This window comes from Myotis davidii, unplaced genomic scaffold (assembly GCF_000327345.1).
Source record: "Myotis davidii unplaced genomic scaffold, ASM32734v1 scaffold13, whole genome shotgun sequence".
Classification (NCBI taxonomy): Eukaryota; Metazoa; Chordata; class Mammalia; order Chiroptera; family Vespertilionidae; genus Myotis; species Myotis davidii.
In genome coordinates, this window is record NW_006286243.1 from 3,973,536 (window position 1) to 3,993,909 (window position 20,374).

At 38.2% G+C, this 20,374-nt stretch overlaps 1 long non-coding RNA gene across 1 annotated transcript; it reads left to right on the plus strand.

The window, feature by feature from the left end:
• The first annotated feature begins 1,177 nt into the window (after positions 1-1,177).
• LOC102752736 lies at positions 1,178-4,456 on the plus strand. Its single transcript, XR_435342.2, has 3 exons — positions 1,178-1,358; positions 3,682-3,742; positions 4,418-4,456. It is a non-coding gene; the product is annotated as an uncharacterized LOC102752736 (long non-coding RNA).
• Positions 4,457-20,374: the final 15,918 nt, after the last annotated feature.

Here is a 20,374-nt window from a genome sequence, read left to right on the forward strand (position 1 = left end):
TAGAAAGGTCCAGGAATTTAAAGAACCAAATGTACTCTGGATCTCAGGGTCCATCAGGAGAATGTAGAACAAGTTAGTTTTCTCCGACTTCCTTAATTGTGTTTTATTGCCTTAGGCATAACTTAAACACTGGTGAGGCTTTGGGGAAACAGGGTCTTTCGGGGGTGCTTGCAAAAGCAGTGGGGTCTAGAAAGAGAGAGAGACCAAAAAGACTTTAGCCCCGAGAAAAATGGGGGCGGGTTATTTTTGTGTGGAATGTATTCAATGTACCACTCCCCTAGGCAAAAGATTGGGCCCCTTTGGTTTAGGTAACCCCATTTATGTTCTGGAGTATATATATTTATATCCAGGATGCTTTGAATAAACCCAATTTCTCTCTTCCTTTTAAAATTGGCTGTGCTGTTCATCTAGGATATCAAGGTTTTCTTTTACTCACTAAGTCTTCCCCGTGTAATCTAATGCTTCATTTCTTCCCATAAAAAAAAAAGATGTTTGCATTAAACTTAGCCTTTCAATAATAGTCCTGAAGAGTCTCTCTTTGTGAAAGATACAGGATTAGTTCCTACCATGAGCTCATCTGCATCATCTCCATTTATTTCTCTTGGGTGATGAGAAGACCTTTGCGTTGTCCAAAAAGCACTAGTAAATAAGGAGTTAAACTGAAGGCAGGCTCACTGGTTTGCTGAGATCTGTCAGAGTCTGACTGGCTGGCTACATATCTGTCTCTGGAACAATAGGTACCTGTATTCTGCACGGGCTGCTGGGCAGCACTGACACTCCGGAGAAGGTCTGCCTCTGTCGGCGCTTTCCTGGTGAGAATCCCAAATGACAGTTCCACTTTTCAGTGGAGGAGGAAAAAAATATCTGTCTGCTCTCTTGATGAAGGACAGAGCTTTGATCATTTTTATTCCGGCTTGTCTTGGCCGGAGGTTTTAGGTTCTTAGTCTCAAGTCAGCAGTCTCTCCCTTTTGCTCGCTCTCTCTCTCTCTTCCTCTCTCTTTCTTTTTCTCTCTCTCTTCTCTCTCTCTCTCACACACACACACACACACACACCCTCTCCCTTTCCCTCTCTTTCTCCATTTCCTTCTCTCTCTCTCTCTCTCTCTCTCTCTCTCTCTCTCCCTCCCTCCTTCTTCTCTCTCTCTCTTTCTCTCTCTCTCTCTCTCCCTCTCCCTCTCCCTCTCTTTCTTTTTTCCTGTCTCTCTTCATAGGTTCTATGCAGGCAGATGTGTGTCACAGCTGTAACTGAGGCACAGAGCAATAAATATAGTGGAGCCAATTTCCACGATGGCAAGAGGGGCCACCGGAGGTGACAACAATGACAAGGACTCAAGGACCATCCTTCTGACAAGTTTCAGGTAAGAAAATATTTATACCTCGATTCTTGTGTGTTTGCATCGCTGTGGCTGAGAGCGAGTCTCACTAGGGAAACATTTTCGTGAGGGTATCATCTCTGCTGTCACTGCCTGCAAACCTGTGTTCTTGGGGCTTTGTGTTACTAGAATCCTTGGAGGTGAGGCGTGAACAGACTGGGCAAAAGGGTGAGCTGCTTTTTATGTCTATCTGGTGACATTTATCATGCTGTTTAAAATCATATCTGGAAGAAATTCTGTTTGACGATAATGAGCAATGTTTTGTGCAGCGTAGAGCATATGGCCATGTAGAATTCAAGCGATGCTCTTTCATTCTTAATTTGTAATTATTTTTACACTCAACTGTACTGAGGTCAGAGAGTTTTAAAAATTAATGAGCTTCCCTGTGGAGTTCAAATACTAATGTCTGTGTGAGCTGCCACAAAAAGATAAGATTATGCTGGTATATTTTAAACTTCAATTTAACTGTATTATTTTGAACGTACTCCATTTGAAATAAGTGAATTGTACATGAGTTTATGGAAGTCTAAGTATATTAGGATATTAGTTCTTAAAAATTATTTTCAATCACCTGGAGAAATTTTGTCAAAATTAGTCTATAGAAAATGATTACTTTGTGTAGAGACATTGCTAAAACTTAATAGACATTATTGTATGACAATGGAGAATGCATTTTACTTTCGAGGAAATGACAATAATGAATGAACCACATGCTCAAAAAATCTGCAAAAGGGCTTTCCTTGTAAGTAATATATAAAAATTCAGGAGATATTTAGGGTGAAATTTTGCTGGCACGAACAAAGAAACAAGTGTGCACATAGATGAGAATTCTTTGTCACAAAAATGAACCCGGGGCATGGATTTAGGAGGTTAAGTGAGTCTACATTCTTAGTGCCCCTCGAAAGGGGTGAGTCCGGACACTTAAAAATTTACCCAAAACTTTCATTTCCCACAATTTAAAAAGCATTGCTTATGTTCCGGATACCACACATTGTTTAAACCAGGGGGATTGAAAAGCAGTCTGAGGATACAGTAATCGGGGCTAAAGATGCTTTTTATCCGGAGTTCCCCATTTACAAGACCCATTCTGAGCTTCCTGTGATATATTGTTATGTAAATACTGTGCAGCCAGGGAAAGCAGCACTATGGAGATTCAATTTACTTTGAAAGTTGTTCATTATAGCAGGGATGAATGTTATTTATTTGATGTGATTCAAAGGCTGGAAATGACTTTTTCATTGTGGCACCTTTTGTAATGGGTGCTGGGTGATCTAATCTTTTTAATTTTGGCTTTCACACCAGTGGAGATGAAAAGAGATCTGAACTCATTTATCCGTTGCTAGGTCCTCTGGAGACCAAGTCCTGTTCTTGGTTGCTATGGCCAGTCTGACCTCAATCTCTGTGGTTTGGGGGACTTAAGCTGTTTCTTCGTCCTTTTTTTTTTTTTTTTTTTTTTTTTGAGGAGCATGTACCTTGATTTATGTCCAAAATTGTGGCTGAACATCTTTGTCTGCGATTGATAAATGGTGCCGAACAATTCATCAGTTCTTACAAGTAAACACGGCTGTCCCACTAAAAATATGTTTTGTTCCGAGTTAATGGTATGGAACAAGGCAGCCTCCACCAACAGCTATCTTTCATTGTGGAGGGGGCCTCTGAAACTTGGAGCAAAGTAGAGGAAATTGGCTTTCATTTTCTTGGGCATTAGCATCTCATTTGTGATTCAGCTGGTGCGGCTCTGGGTGGATCGGAGGAGGATCGAGGATGAGAGGATAACCTTTCTTTCCTCACTTTCTCTCCAGTTGGGGCTGCGGATGCCTGGATTCCGCTGGGGCGCTGGGAAGTCAGGAGTAGTTTCTGCGTTGGGGTGGGTCTTTGGTTCGCAAGTGCCAAGTACTCAGGCACAGACAGGCAGGTGTTGTGTGGCTCTGGTGCCTTCAATCTCATGCTGGTTGTTGGAGGGAAAGTTGTAATTTTGGTGACTCCCAGGCATGTTCCGTTGGTGTGCTAATTACGGGTCCCAGGACGTCCGCCTCTAGAACCCTGATAGAAGAGAGCCCTGGTGATTAAGAGGCTGTGGAGTGGACAGCCGTGCTCAGCAGATGAGCCCCCATTGCCTTAAAAACTGCTTAATTGATGCTGCAGGGAGCCTACTCTGCTAATAAGAGGATGGGGACAGAGGAGGTGTCTGGAAAGGCATTGATTGCTTACAAGCGCCAACAGCGTCCTTCCGAGATTGTGGCTCTTGCAGTGTAGTTCTTTTCTTTTAATGGTAATATGCTAATGGTTTTTATTCTAAACCGGCCAGCACAGAGCATCTTCAAGAAAAATGGGTTTCCTGAGAAGAGGCATCCTCCTCGAACTGAAAGGTAAAAAATTCAACGTTTTTTAAAGTGCCGTTTTACAAACCATTTCATGTACTTCTTGGCGGTAGCATTGGAAAACTGCCCTCTAAATAAAACTATTCAAAATCTAAACTATTCTTTTTAAACGTTAAAGTTTTATGGAGGAGACTACCTTCGGGGAATTTTGTTGTTAGTCATTGGCTAAAATTGCCTAGCTTTTATTGACAACATGCAATCAGGTACTTTGTTTACTTTCTGCCTTTTTATATTTTAGAGAAAATGCTCATTTTAGGAATCAATACAAATGATCTTTATTGTATTTAGATTTTATTCCTAGAACTGGTAAATAAGAACCAGGATTAGGTAGTGTGGACGGTCTCTTCCGCCTTGAAATGCCTGGAGTTTTCAGAAAGAAGGGGTAAGAATGCCTTTAGTGGGTCATCACACTTATTCAACTAATGCTTAGTTCTCTTTACTTGAACTGCAGTTAAAAGTTCTATGCTCTGTTGTCCAGGTAATAATTTTGGCTGGAAATAATTTCCAAAAAATTGATTTTTGAAGGTATTTTTTTAAAACTGCTACTTAGCGCTTTATAAAGACTGGGGTTTTGCAAAACTCAATTGTGGCTTCTTAACTTGGGTTTCTTCAAGATAATACTTTATTTAAGTGGTTAATGTCACAAGAAATATTTAATTCTAGGTATCCAAAGAAGACAAATACTCCCCGGTATGTGGTATGTATCAATGTATATATATGAGCATCTTTTAATAGAAAATGTCATATAAATTTCTCATTGTGTTTTGCTTTGCTGTTATGTCAAAAGATTTAAGTGAATGTTGGATAGTTCTCAATTTCCTGAAATGATTAAATTCAGTCTCTGAAGAATCTGGGGAGAAGGCCTGTAATGACATTTTGATAGCTTTCATTTTAAGGTGTAATAGAAATTGAGTAAAATATTTTAATAGCTATTCTCTAATATCTCATTTCAAATACAATGTTTTTATTGCTCATTCTAGCTTACAATTTTCTGGTGATGATAATGTTGGCTGGTAATTGTTTCTTACATAGAAATCATTTTATCCTTGTGTGAAAGTTCTTTCGGAAAAGTCTTCATGCATATATTTCAGCTGAAGCAATTGAATTGAACTCGGGATAAAACAGTATTTCCAGATTCCTCCTATTTTAGTTTGCTACTTCCTTACAAGAATTAGGTGTATCTTAAAGGGAGCAATATTATATTTAATAGTTTGTTAAAGAGGAAAAATAAAGAAGCATACAAATCAGGGAAAGACTGAGAAAACAGAAGGAATAAATACTATGCCTATTACAAAATTGACTGTGCTTCCCAGTGGCATGTCATTTTTTTTTTAATTTAATTATGGGCTGAGAAATAATACATATGTATGTAAATATCTAGTTATTATGTCTATCTTTATGGAATAGGTAAGTGCAGATACAGAAACCTAACAGGATTGCAGCCAAAGATACCAGGAAGATCTTGGCCCCTCAGTACTTTCAGGAGACTTAGACCCAGTAAAGTTAATCACATCACTTTTAAAGAATCAAATCTTTTGGGAACTAGAGTTGTGACATATTAGATCAAATTATGTAAGTCAAAATGAAATCCTTAAATCAGTCATTCTGTGCAACTTACACAAAGCCATTAGCTTCCAAACTGCATTGTTCTAAACTCTACGTGGAAATATTTTTATTCAATTTAACTTAATTGTAGTGAATATTTAAAGTCAAGATAGAATATGTGTGCTGAATTGACACGCCGTCATTGCAAATATTTATAGGAATAAAATTAAGCTCTAGTATCCGATGATTCTCCCCTCCTAAAATGTTTACTAAATTTTCCCAAGTTTGCTTTCTTTCTGTAATTAATATTATTTTCCAAGTACTAGTGTGGCAGGACAGTTGGTTACTCTTCATTTCTTTCTGCCCTCTATAATTTTGTCTTTTGTCTTTTCTTGGTATGCCAACATTATCTGTCACCTAGAAAGTTCTATTGACTTTGAAGCTGTTTGTCCGACATATTTGTCTAATTTGAGGGGGAAACAAAAAACTAGTGCCATTATAAATTGTGTATAAAGTGCTGAGAGACTTGAATTGGCCTTGGGTTGATATTAGGTTATAGACTTTTCCGGGTGGTACCAGGTAAATTCAATAAAATCTTTCAGCTGCCTTAGTTTATTTTCTACAAAGAGGCAAACCTTTGATTTACCTTGAGTATAATCTAGAATATTTAATGCAGTGAAGGCATCACCCAAATTCCTATTTCAGCATGATGTTCGATGCATGGTAAAGTTTTACCTACTGTTGTTTCGTGTGTTAATCACCTCTGAGATCGAACAGCAGATTTTAATTTGCTTTGACATCCGTGGGATACTTTCATTTAAATGTTACCAGAATAATTGAAGAAAATAAATTTATGCTAAAAAGCTTAACTATATGTTCTAGCATCCACTAATAATGAATTGAAAGATTTAAAAATGTGTTCAAATTTTTAAATGTGAAAATTGAAGTTTGATTAATGGTGTTTGTGATTTTATTTTTTATCAAGAGATGGCCTGTGTATGTTCATAATGACGCGAGTCCTTCTAAAGTTGCTAGACTGTGTGTGACCTTACACCATATCTATCGTGAACAGAAACTTTTTACATTCTTAATAAGTCTCCGAGCCATCATTTATATTAGTAATGTTGCTGAATGTTATTTAAGCACCTGTACGTATGGTTCATAAATCCTTGGATTTCCTGTAATTTTCTGACAATGGAGTTCACAGTCCAACTGCAAAGACTAAAATATACCATAAGGCTAGGACTTTCCGTAGAGAAAGAAATGCAAGGCAACACACTGTGGTCAGGAACATATGGTGTTTAATTATCACAGTCTCAAGGGTTTTAACATAGTTTACTGCAGGCATCAGAGACAATACTGGATTTTCCAGAAATATTTGAAGAATTCAATTTGCTGGAAATCTGAAACATGGAAATAAATTAAATAGTATAACAATGTGCTGCCATATAGATTTAGAAAACATTCATTCATTCAACAAACATTTATTCAGTGCCTATCCTGTGCTAGACATTATTCTTGAGGCTCTTAATTTAGTAGTCACCATTAATTTAATATTCATTATTTGGCTGATTTTACAAATCACCAGCTATTCATACATCATCAGCTAATCACATCACAATCCATATAATTCTGGAACTTGTATTTTTCTTGCCTATTCTTTAAATGACTCTAAGTATAATCTAGGCATAAATACCAATTCCAAAGAATACACTGGTAAAACGGTCACAATGTGTTTTAAAATGTTATCTTATTGATAGGTATTTAGAAAAGCATTACACATCTAAAAGCATCACACCTTTTCCCTCACTACTCAGGCCCCCGCTGCAGCAGACACTAAGCCGGTTTTATTATTTTTACACTTCCTTCCAATGCTTTTTATACTTCTTACACTTAAGGGACCTCTAATTCTAATTACTCATGTCTGACAGTTATTTTCTACACGCCAGTTAATGTGCTAAATCCTTTGCCTTTATTTTCTAATTTAATTCTTTCGATTACATTTTGAGAAAGGTAGAATCACTCACTCTCCCTGCTTGTCGATGAGGAAACTGAGGCTTTAAGAAGTTAAGTAACTCCCTGGAGGTCACAGAGCTACTAAGCATCTGAGATAACTTAATACCGAGGTCTTTCAGATTCCATTCATTCTTCTAGTCATTCAACAAATATCATGGAGCCTCTTTGATGTTGTAGGCCCACTGGAAGTGTTCAGAATAAAGCAGTGGCTCTAGCAGGCAGGTCTCTGCCCTTGGAATATGAGCTCAGAGCCACCTTGATGCTTTCACTATGTTAATCCTCTTTGCATCTATGTCGTCCCCAGAGCTAATGGGATACATTTTTTAAATTTCAAAACTTCATTAGACGTATCACCATTTGACTTTCGTCTTTTCAACTGCATTATTGCCGATTCCTAAATAGGAGTTTTCTGCGCTGGAAGGCTGATCTGTTCACTGCCCTCACCAAGTCCGCCTTGAGTTTGCTCTCATCACTCCTGTACCTTACACAGGTTGCCACTGCGTTCTCAATCCCTCCCATCCTTCAATGTCTGGTCAAAGCCCATGGATCCCACAAAGTCTTAGAAATGAAATCCTAAAATTATTTTATCTGCATTGATCGGTGGACACATGACATTTGCAACAACTAATGTAATTTCAGGCTAGGTAACATTTCACCTATTTCCTGTGTCCCAGCGAAGAATCCCGGGAACTATGAGTAAAAGAGAAGAAAGTAACAAAAATAAGACTGGAAGGTTTGGAGGCAAGAACCCCACTGCCTAACACAGTGTCTGGCACAGAGTACGCAGTTAACATACATTTGAGGCTGGGAAGAAGGGAAGTGGGGTGCTAAGGAGGGGAGAGACTGACAACGGGAGGAAACAGCAGGGAAAGAAAAAGAATGTTCCTAAATGTATAGCCCAGGACCTTCAAAGATCTTTACATTTTTGAGGGTCAGAGATCCTATTAAGGCATATATAGGCATACACAATAATCTTACTTTCAAATATATTTTTTGCTTCTTCTGAGAATAATTGTCACCCATCAATATTAATACCTTATGTTTCCTATCTCTCCCTTGGGATATTTTTCAGTATCATAGAAGTTGCTGACCACCATTGTCCCCAAAAGAGCCATCTTCTTAACGACTATAAAGTTATTGTGTGTGCATTTTTTTGTTTTATTGATTTCAGAGAGGAAAGGAGATGGAGAGAGATATAGAAACATCAATGTAGAGAGAGGATCATTGATAGGTTGCCTCCTGCACGCTCCCCACGTAGGATTGATCCAGCAACCAGGGCATATACCCTGACCAGGAATTGAACTGTGACCTCCTGGTTCATAGGTCGACCATTTAGCCACACTGGCCAGGCATAACGTTTTATTAGTTAATACTTCATGGTGGATTTTTTCCCATTAAAAGGCAATTTAACATTCAAAATCCTAGCGCAAAATTTCTTCTGTTAACAAGCAGTTCTTCTGGTTAATTTTACTTACATTTTTGAATTGTATTCAAAAGTATAGTCTTGAAATCTAGATGAATGAATATATATATATATCTCATACCCAGTGCTTAAGGTAAAGTTAAAGTAGAAATTTTACTTTATAGGAAAATCTAGATGAATATTTTTTTAAAATATATTTTATTGATTTTTTACAGAGAGGAGGAGAGAGGGATAGAGAGTCAGAAACCTTGATGAGAGAGACACATTGGTCAGCTGCTTCCAGCACACCTCCCACTGGGGATGTGCCCGCAACCAAGGTACATGCCCTTGGCCGGAATCGAACTTGGGACCATTCAGTCCACAGTCCGATGCTCTATCCACTGAGCCAAACTGGTTAGGGCTAGATGAATATTTCTTAAGCAACTGTTACATCTGACCTCTGCTATGGAGCTATTTTATTGACTATGAGAGCCATGACTTGTATACATAGATATAGATACAGGGCTTCCTTCAAGAAAGTACTACTAACACATAATATATGTGCAACACACCCTGGTATTCCTGGGTGAAGCAAGCTAGAAAGGTTGCACCTTGATGCAGAGAGCATAGCCTGTGTGCACTCTCTAATTTATATGGGAGCATTCTGCTGAAGCAGCCCTGTTCTTTGGGAATTCCTACTTGCTACTTGAGATAAGTGAGGATAAAGCCTTGCCCCTGAGGCTTTCTTTGAGCCACCTTCTGCTTTGAAGAAATAAGAAATATTTCCGCAGTCTGTATTGTAATAGTAGCAGTTGAACTGTACAGGAGAGTTCCAAAAATGAAACAGTGCTCCCAATGCTTGCTGCATGCTGTGTTGATGTCAGTGAAGTGCAGAGGATGGGCTTGTCTCCCCTTTAACCCTAACTATCTATGGCCCTTTCATTTTGACACTAATTTCAGGCATGAACCTTGGCACTCAGCTACAGGGTGTAATCGTTAGTATCTCGCTGCCACCTGGGTGCACAACGGAGAACAATATTTAGCCCCTGTGATTTGCCATAAGAACACACCACATGCAGTTGGAAAGGAAAATGTTTAATCAGCCAGTTTTCTCCACACAGTTCCAATCAGTTAGGTCGGTTGAAGATTTTATTTTCTCTGGATTAACCGGTTGTTTTGTGAGTGTGACGATAAAGCCTTTGGCTCCCTCTTGAATTCATATCAGGAAACTTTGGGGACATTGCATGTCAATTTGAATGTGCAAACAAATATATATTATATATATTTCATTGATGTTTTACAGAGAGGAAGGGAGAGGGATAGAGAGTTAGAAACATCGATGAGAGAGAAACATTGATCAGCTGCCTCCTGCACACCCCCTACTGGGGATGTGCCCGCAACCAAGGTACATGCCCTTGACCAGAATCAAACCTGGGACCCTTGAGTCCGCAGGCTGACACTCTATCCACTGAGCCAAACTGGTTAGGGCAAAAATATATATTTTAAGTATGCTAAGGTAATAACTCATTTTGGCCAAATTATTTTTTTACGTTTCCACAGTCCTCTCTTTTGTTGTTTTGGTTATAGATTTAATATATAAAAAGTGACATATGAATAATAACCTTCCATTTTTTTTAAGGACATTGTATGATGATGCTGTTGATCTTTAGGAGACATTTCATTGGGTGACATTTACAAATATAGTTTCATGTTAGCAGCTTTTAATTTTAATTTAAAAAATAATGAGAATGGTATAAATTTCAAGTGCCAAGGAAGTCACCTTGGAGATGTACACTTACATATAGAAAACATGAAACATACCTCACTTCCCATCAGATGTTGTGCTTATTTAGTTTAGAAAAATAGTTTTTAAAATTATGAACATGGTATAAGAATAGAACCATCTGTATAAATAAGCAGCATATCATCTTAAAGACTTTCAAAGTGCTAGAAATATTTACATCCAGAGTTTAATCCTGCTAATTCAATGCAGTTCAGCCCATTTCAGTTCATGCTAATTCAATGCAGTACAGTCCACTTCAATTCACCAAGGTACTCATTGGATTTCTAACTGTTCTGAACATTTTAACCTCCCCCAGTCAATTATCTCTTTGGTGGTATTATTATTATTTTTTTGGTTGGGTAAAGACAATATAGGAAATGTTGGAACATATGGCAAAGAATGTCTAGCTCTTTACCACAAAACAAAATATTTTGAAGAGTTCAGAATTTCTACATGGGTTGGGATTTTTTTTCTTTCCAAGATGGGTAAAAATTGGTACAGAATATGATCTTTTTAACTAAAATTGCATCTTTTTTACTCAAAAATTATGATTATTATCATAAATTTGAGAAGACTTCAAGTCATTTATTTACTCAATAATTTAATTGGCCTTTTTTCTCTTCATGATTTTGTCTGACCAGTGCTGCTAAAGTCACTGGGGAGGGTTTTACAAAAGGAGAAAATATGATATTTCCCTTGTCAACTATAGCATAATTGGAGAGAGAAAAACAACTCAAAAGAACATATTGGATAATATAATAAAATTACTCTTAGCAATCATACTTCAGTGCTGTGAATGGAGAAGCTATTTCCTCACAGGTAGAAAGCAATACTAACAATCAGGTATCGCTTTTTGGCTCAGAATATTGTTTCAGATTATTTGTTGTGAGAACAATAATAGAACATAGAAAAGAAAGGCTAGTTCTTAAAAACGGATTTTACAATTTTCACCAATTGACTTCATCAGCAAAATGAAGATTTTCATTTCATGAGGACTCAAAAATAATTAACTCTGTCACATGGTTAGTGATTAATTCAGTGAAACATAAATATTTATTGTTGGTTTATAACAAAACTAGAGGCCTGGTGTAGGAAAATTCATGCATTTTGGGGGTGGGTAGGGGATCCCTCAGCCTGGCCTGCACCCTCTTGCAGTCTGGGAACCCTCAGGAGCCTAAGCCACAGTCTGGCCTCCCTCTGAGGGAGGCAACTGGCTGGCTGATCAGGGGATAGTGTCTGCCAGAGTGGCTGGTCACCACCCCCAATCGTTGTCTTCTCCCTCTGCCCGTCCCCTTCCTCTGCCCACTGGCATCCGCCTTGGCTGGCCTGGTGCCGTCCACTCACTGGCCCTGCCCCCAGCAGACCTGTCATTCCTCCTTTCGGTCACTTTGCATGTTAGGCTTTTATTATATAGGATGTGGGGGAAGGTGGAGTTTACCATTGCCATTATCACTGTACTTCATAATATTCTTCCAAAATTTGGACACAAATGTAAACTAAAATGGTTTTTGAAACACTTCAACTTCCTTGCTATCTTGAGAAGACAGGCTAACACATTCTACACACCAGAACATTTTTCAAAGCTGTCTTTCACAGCATCCTTGGATGAGTAAAGCCCTGCCCATAGCTTTACTCTCTGGCAGAAATATTATGTCATCCAATCATGTTGATAAGAACATTGTTCCAAATAAAATTTAACATTAAGCAAAGACCTTTGGGATTGGTTTAATTGTTAGTTTCTATCTTGAACATAAAGTTTTAGGATTTTAAGAATAAACCACAACTTTGTATGTGCATTATCATTTCCAAAGCCAAAGATTTGCCAGCCAAAGAAATTTAAAACTTTACTTAACACCTTGACATGTTTGCCTTTAGTTACATTGAGACAAGTGTGTTGAAAAGCCCAGCCATCAATTATTCTCTTCTCTTATCTTGTGGAGTTTGTATTTTGTAGACATAGAAAGCATACTGGCCATTTGGGGGCGGGGGAGGCATTTTTTGCCTTCTCTGCTCAGGAATAGAAAAATGCTCATCCCATTCTCACCAGACATCTCCTGTGGACAGTATATGCCATCCACTAAGCACTGGAGGACAGATGTTCTGTTATTAAGGGGTCAGGGGGAGAGAGTAGCAAATAAACAATTCTACAGTGTACCCTATTATGTGAATGGGTGAATGGATACATCAAGGGGAGAACCTGGTGGAAGGATATATAATGAGCCCCGCTTGGAGACTAGATAGTAGCGTTTTCTCCGGAATGTGGCAGCTCTTCTGGTGTCTTTGGGAAGAAGGCTTAGTATACACCTGTCTAACCAGGTGAGAGCAGAGACACTACACACCTTCTCCCTGTGACTTGTGAATGCCTTTGGTGCCCCAAATAAGCAACTCCTCTCACTGCTACCTACCCTGAGCTGCATTTCATTTTGATAGCCACGTGCAGTAGGCACTTTTGAACACCATGCAATGTAAAAGGTGTGGTTGAGAACATCTTCAATGGGACTTCTCCCTACTTCCCTCCTCTGTGGGAGATTTGGAACATGAAGACTAGTGACTTTGAGACATTGTATCTAGCCTATCTCTGAAATTACACATTTAGTCTCTCTCACATCATTTGGAAAAAAACACCAACCCAACTCCTTTTCTTAGTCACATTGGGGCTGTAAGTGAAGCAGAAGTCTTTAAGGCCAGAAGGATGTAGGCTTTGTAATCAAACCAAATCCCATTAACTGCTGTTACCTTGGACCAGTTGTTTAGCATCTTTGAAACACAGTTTCTTCTTCTGTGAAACGAGGATTATAATTCTCACATTATTAATATTTCTCGGCCATTTCCCACATGTTAGGCATCAGACTCACATGGGCTCTGAGGCAAGTACTATTATTCTCCACAGCTTACAAATCATCACGCTGAGACTTGGAGAGGCTAAACACACACATACACAAAGCACACATAGTTCTTTAATGGTGGGGCGTCTTCTTGGTTCTTTACTTTCCATAGAATTCATTTTTAGGGAAGGAATTGCAGGGTGAAGATGTATGTACATGATACATGTAGTTAGTTTCCAAAAGGTTACTTAGTTTTGAGCCCTTGATGATGAGAGGAGTATTAAAGCCGTAATTTATGGTTCACCATGTTGTTGCATGGCAAACTGATGCTGCCTGCGAGTTTGTAAGTGGCCTTGGAGAGCTATATGCTATGAGAGCTGCTTTATGCTCTTCTTCTTGAAGATGGTGATGGTGCTCTTCTCTTGATGGGCACAACTCCTTTTCAGTAAAGATTCTGGATAAACGGCTGTTGCATGAAATTGAATGCTAGTCCACTAGGCAATTGTTATGCCTCTGATGAAGGGTGGATGCCATTTCTAGAAGAACTTGACATTCTCAGGGAGGAGTTTAATAGCCTTAAAGAATTTTATATTTGGGATTTTTGTGACTCTTGATAGAAGAAAAAGAAAGTAAGATAAACTAGGAGCTTAAAACTTTTATTCTATTGTAGCTTCATCTGCTGCCATTCTCTATTTGTAAGACATTGCTAATTTCAGTGCCTTCTCCCACTTCATACGCAGGCTCTTGAAGTCTGTGGGATGTCCAAGTGGGTATAGAAACACCAAAATAGCACAGTCCCTTTGGTTAAGAATAACAGGCCAGTTTTCTTTCTTGCTTTTGTGTGCTCTCTGGAGTTCACCCATGCATGATGTTCCAGTTGACTTCAAAGGCAAGTCTATGGTTGGATTATCTCCGCAGGACAGGGAGCAAGGTAAGAAACAAGCTTAGTGCTTTCAAGGCCCACTGGGGAGCTGATAGAGCCAAGCTATGTGGTTACCAAGACGACTAGTTCATTTATGTCCTCATGGAAGAACAGGTAAATTTGCATAGTTCCTTCTACTTTATCGTCACTGTTAAAATAATTTCTAAAAAGATGACTGAGCAGCCCTTTAAAAGGTTGACTTATAGCTATGTAATTCCTGCACTTGGGGAGTTTAAAGTCTAATAAAGGAGACACAGATATAATGAATTTGGAGTGAGAAAATACCACTAAAGTCATGAAGGCATGAAACTTACAAATCATAGGATAATTTTAGGTATTAAAAAAAGGAACGGTGTAAGGAAAGATGTGTGCTTGAGAAGTTGTAATTAAGGTGTGTTTGCTTCCCTGATCTTGCCAGCAAAGGTAGACTTCTTACAGAAGGCAAGAGTCAGGCATTGCAGAGGGAAGGAAGGGAGAAGACTGGCTGGGTTGAAGACATCATCACGGACTTTGGCCACACTTTGGGAGAAGGCTTAGTGTTGAAAGAATTGTTGGATGAGGTGGGCATTGAGATAACTTGGCAGAGACTGGAGCAGGTTAAGAGACAAAGCAGACAGGGCAGGGTGAAGTGTCCCCCTGGACTGTGAAGCCAGGAAGAGTCTGTGATATACAATATCAACATGGAAACCTAAGGAGGAAGTGGAAGTAATGTGGTCCATGGAAAAGGAGGGAAACATTCCTTGCAGTTCCGCTGTGCATCGACAATAGGCTTATTTATGATGTCTGAAAACTATACAAAGAAGAGTGTCACTTTTCAGAAATCAGAGGACAAAGATGAACGAGGTCAAAATAATCCAAGTGAGTAATTGCCCTATCCTGGGCTGAGACAGTAAATGTGATGTTAAAAAAGAAAAAAAAAAGAAAAAGAAATGCATTTAGTAGTTGTGAAGGAAATAATCAAATAAAATAATGACATCAACGAAATCTAACACCATAGAAAGAGGATTCAGAACCAGTAAAGAATAGGAAGGAAATAAAAATCACTTGAAGGTTTTGCTTCTTTGATAGAGAAATGACAGAGCAAAACTGAGTGAGGATATATAGCAAATCCTAGAAAGAGAAACAAACATACTTATTGCATGTTTTTTTTTTTCTCTTCTGTCTCTAGAATGAAAAAGAAAGAAAATAAAGTTATTTCTTTTAACTTTGATTTATTCCATTTCATCCCTAGGATCACAGAGTGTATGTTAGTTATATACTGCTCAAAGCACTTTTTAGTGCCCGAGCTCTCACACACCAGAGTTCTGTGTGGTCATTTCATTTGGCATTGTCGAGAGAGTCAGTACAGAGAGAAACAACTGTCTGTGCGGTAACCAAAGGCATAGACTTTGTATTAATGAACCTCAGATTGAATCTCAGCTGTGGTTATGTTCTTTCTAGTGAATAGAACAGAAACAATAATGAATCATTTGTCTCCAGAAATTGTCATTCTGACTTTTGTTTTGGCAACACTGTATATGTACTCTGGATAGAACAATCTTCCCTTGATTTGTCTTCAAACACTTGGTATTTGACTTTGAAAGGGAAGAAAAATATTGTGTGATTCAAATGAGCTTTTCATTTGAAAAGAGAAAAGACTATGTGTATAGCTATCTTTTCTAATTACTACCAGTAGCCATTTTTCTCCCAAGATACATGCCATAATTTTATGACCTTGAAACCTGCTCAATATTTGCTTCAATATCCACAAAACGTAATTTCATATAATTTCCTAAATCTTAGAAATTAGAACAGGACTTTCGGTCTTTTCTTTTAGCTGGAAATTCTGGAAGAGGAAGCCATCAAAAGTAAGCACCTCATTTTATAGTTAAAATGAAGGCTGAACTTGAAGAAGGGATTTGTTTTAGATCACAGGACTAGGTAGAGTCAGAAAAGTCTCAAATATGTTCATATCCAGACTGAGCCTCTTTTAACTATGCTGTGGTGTTTCTTCCCAGTGTAGAAGATTATAAACTACTTTGTGCATTTCCTTGTCCCCACCTTACAAGTCCCAGAATCTGGCACCTGCTTTCACTTCACAACTGAACTGATGGTTCTTGAATTGCTAAATCCAGTGGAGGTTTTACACCTTTCCTGGATCTATCTGCACATTTGGCCCATTGATCCCTCTTTCCTTCTTAAAGTTCTCCGCTCCCCACCTTCCATGGGGCCTTACTCACCATATCATCATCTCATCATTACTTTCTGTCTCTTTTCATGGACTTCTCTTCTTCCTCCTACCCGTGGTTCATCCTCAGTCCATTGCTCTCCTCACTCACACTCTCCTTCCATACTCTCATCTACTGTCATGATTACAATTATTCATAAATTTTATATGTAGACAAATCTCCTTCCTCCAATTCAGACTCAACTATCCAATTGCCTGCTGGTCCACTGACTACCTTTCAACTCAACGTGTGTAAACCAATCTTTTCATTGTTCCCCTTCACCTCTCCACCCATGCTCTCTACATTGTTTTGTGGAATTGCTGTCCATTCATTCATCCAAACTAGAAACGCCGTTATTTTCCCACTTTTGCTATTTTCCACATCAGACCCATTACTGGACCTGCTAATCTTCCATCCTAAATACTTCTTGAACCCATCTATGATGACCATCATTACTACCACTGCCATAGTTTAGAACGGCTGCTACTGCTGTGACTTCTCCCTTATTTGGGTATCTGCACCATTGAAATGGCCTTTCTTCTACCAACTTTGTCCACATCAAACATCTTACATACAATCCAACTTAAACCTGACTTCCAAGCTGAAAATCTCATGTTTCCTCACCCTGCTAAAATTCAAAATAGCCAAAACCGGTTTGGCTCAGTGGATATAGTGTCGGCCTGTGGACTGAAGGGTCCCAGGTTTTATTCCGGTCAAGGGCATGTGCCTTGGTTGCGGGCACATCCCCAGTAGGGAGTGTGCAGGAAGCAACTGATCGATGTTTCTAACTCTCTATCTATCTCTCTCCCTTCCTCTCTGTAAAAAAAAAATCAATAAAATATATTTTAAAAAAATCAATAAAATAAAATTCAAAATAATCTCAACTTAAATTCTAACCTTAATGATGCTATTTCTTGCCTCTCTCTAGTCTTATCTCTAACAATTTCCTGTTTTAAATTGTGCTTTTCAGCACCACACAGCATCTGTGAATTCTACATAAACCATATCATTTATTTGTTTTTACATCTCTTTTGCCTCTATGCCACTTCTCACTTCTCTTCTTTGTCTCAGTTCCAATCTTCCTTCCATGAGTCAAAACAAGTGTGTTACCTCCTCCAAAATCATTTCACATATATGTCTTGTCACTTTCCATTCCAAATATCTTCATCAAGCCCTTTGCATATTCCAGTTATGGCATTAACTAGATTATTTTCTAATTTGTATTTTTGTGAGTTATGCAGTTCATTCACAGATGTTAGGAACCTGCTAGCAACTTATTTTTTTCAATTAACTTCAGATGTATTTGGATAGGAATTTGGTATAGAACTAAAATAATATTTGCACTGCTGACAACTGAGTCAGGATACTACTCATTAGAATTTGGTATAGAACTAAAATAATATTTGCTAGTTCCACTGCTGACAACTGAGTCAGGATACTACTCATTTAAGGATATTGATAGATGGATGGATGGATGGATAGATAGATATAGAGATATACATAGATTATTAGATGTGTGTATATATTTTGCCTTTGGCTTTAATGTAATTAACCTTTCATTTCTTCTCAATGGTAACTGAGTCATAAATATACATATCTCTTTATTGTAACTTCTCCCCCAATATCCATACTTTAACTATATTTTGCTCCTAAAAGAAGCTGAAATTCAAGAAAGACTTATATTATCGCCTTGCACAGGACACCAAGATTAGTTTAAAAATTTCATAAGAATCTAGTTTCTCAATCTTCTTACTATTTTATAATGTTGCTTCTCTGTGGGTTTTTTTGAACATTTAAAGGCATATTTTATGTGATGTATATTCAGGAACATGCTAAAACATGAATTTTCCAGGGTGGCCAGTTACCATGCCAGAGAAAAGATTTTAAAAGCTTTATTTTTCTACATTTCATATACAGGGTGTGCCAAATAGGTTTACAGTTGTGAGTATGCGAAACACAGAGCATGTTCTTGTATTATTTTTTATTAATTATTGTATTATTTTCTGCTAGAAGCTAATTACATCAGGGCATAATAAAATACAAGAAGTCCTCAAAAGGTTGATGGGCTTCTATATTCAGCAGGGTTGAATCATATATTTTTTTAAAATATATTTTATTGATTTTTTACAGAGAGTAAGGGAAAGGGATAGAGAGTTAGAAACGTCAATCAGCTGCCTCCTGCACACCCCCTACTGGGGATGTGCCCGCAACCAAGGTACATGCCCTTAACTGGAATCAAACCTGGGACCCTTCAGTCTGCAGGCTGATGCTCTAGCCACTGAACCAAACCGGTTAGGTAGGGCTGAATCATATAGTTGCCTGCTGGAATAGCTGAAAGCATTTCCCCAAACCTGAAAATCTACATGTTATTACCTGCTGCTGGCCAAACATCTGAACAGCCTAAGGTATTTCCCCCAACCTGACAATGCCTATTGTATACCAAACCTTACCTTTTGATATGTATATCTGCTTTGCTTTAGGGCGATTTATGTTGATAAAAAAGCTAGGGGTCCAGAGATTCAGAGAACTTGGTTACTGAAGCTAGGTCTCCTCTGGCTCCCCCATGTATTCCAAATTTATATTTCTAGTCTTTTTATTAATTTATGCGCAGCCCTTCTCCAGATTCCTGAACCCTTCTAGGTGCTGAGAAACACCCTGGCAATTTTCCATAAGAACAACTGTAAACCCACTTTTACCCCACCTCGTATATAGTTTTCATACAAAGAATTAGCATAGTAAGTTTTGCATTCTCCAAAAATACTACACTTGCTATTCTCTCAGGAAGAAGAGTGAGGTTTATTTTATGTTAATGAAATACCAAACAAGCCCAGCCAACTTGCTGGGCATATTTAAATCGGCACATCTTTGGCAGTAAGCTACATAGTATTTCCATCCGTGCAAATATTTTGCAAAAATTTAGCTTAAGCAATTTTTTTTTGGCCAGATTATTTTCAGGACAAAGTTGGGAATTCAGGAATTGGAGCAGTTTTCACAATATTATCAACATTTCCAGAGATTGGTTAAATAAGCTCCATTATCATCCGAATCAATCAGCTCAAGCCTTTCTTTCTACTCCCATCACACACACCCAAACTTCAGCACTTGGCACACATGGGTGTGAATGTAGTGAAAAGTTCAGATTTAAAAACACTGCTTGTAGAGTTATTCCATTTCTAATTTATATCCCTGCAACCTATGTTTTATTTGTTCGCAATTTCTTTTTTGTTCTTCCTCGAATCAGAGAGGGAACAAACACATATTCGCCAAGAAATTACTCTTAGATAAATAGATTTACTCTGTTTTTTTAATGACACCATCTAGTTTTAATTAATCTATTCTTTATTGTGTCTACTAACCTATTCTCTTGTAGATCAAACGCAGCCTTATATAATACACAGACAGATGAGCATGATTGTGTTCCAGTGAAGCTTGATTTACACAAATAGGGGGCATGCTGGATTTAGCCCACTAGTTCTTGTTTGCCTACGCCCCACTTAACTCTTTTATTTTGAATTTTAAAGTCATAGACATGAAGACCAATGCTTCCTTAATGAGGAAAATTTTAGGTCATATCAAAGGCAATGAATTCTTCAAGGGTTAGAAAAGATTAATAATATTTAAGATATATTCTGTATTTGAAGTTACTGCTTATACAGTTGTTAGTTTCTTGAGGGGAGTGAGTAGATCATAATCCATCTTATGCTCTCATCATGACAAAGTGCCGGTTCATGGAAAACGCACAGTTTTGAACAAACGACTGCGTGATGAGGACCCCGGACACCAACAAATAAGTTGATCACATATAGACAATATATCAGAACCAATTTTTTAAGATTCTTAAGTTCTCTGTGCTCTGTTATTTCAAAGAATCCCAGATTAGCTGCACTGATGTTGGGATACATATTGGTGCCATCAACAGT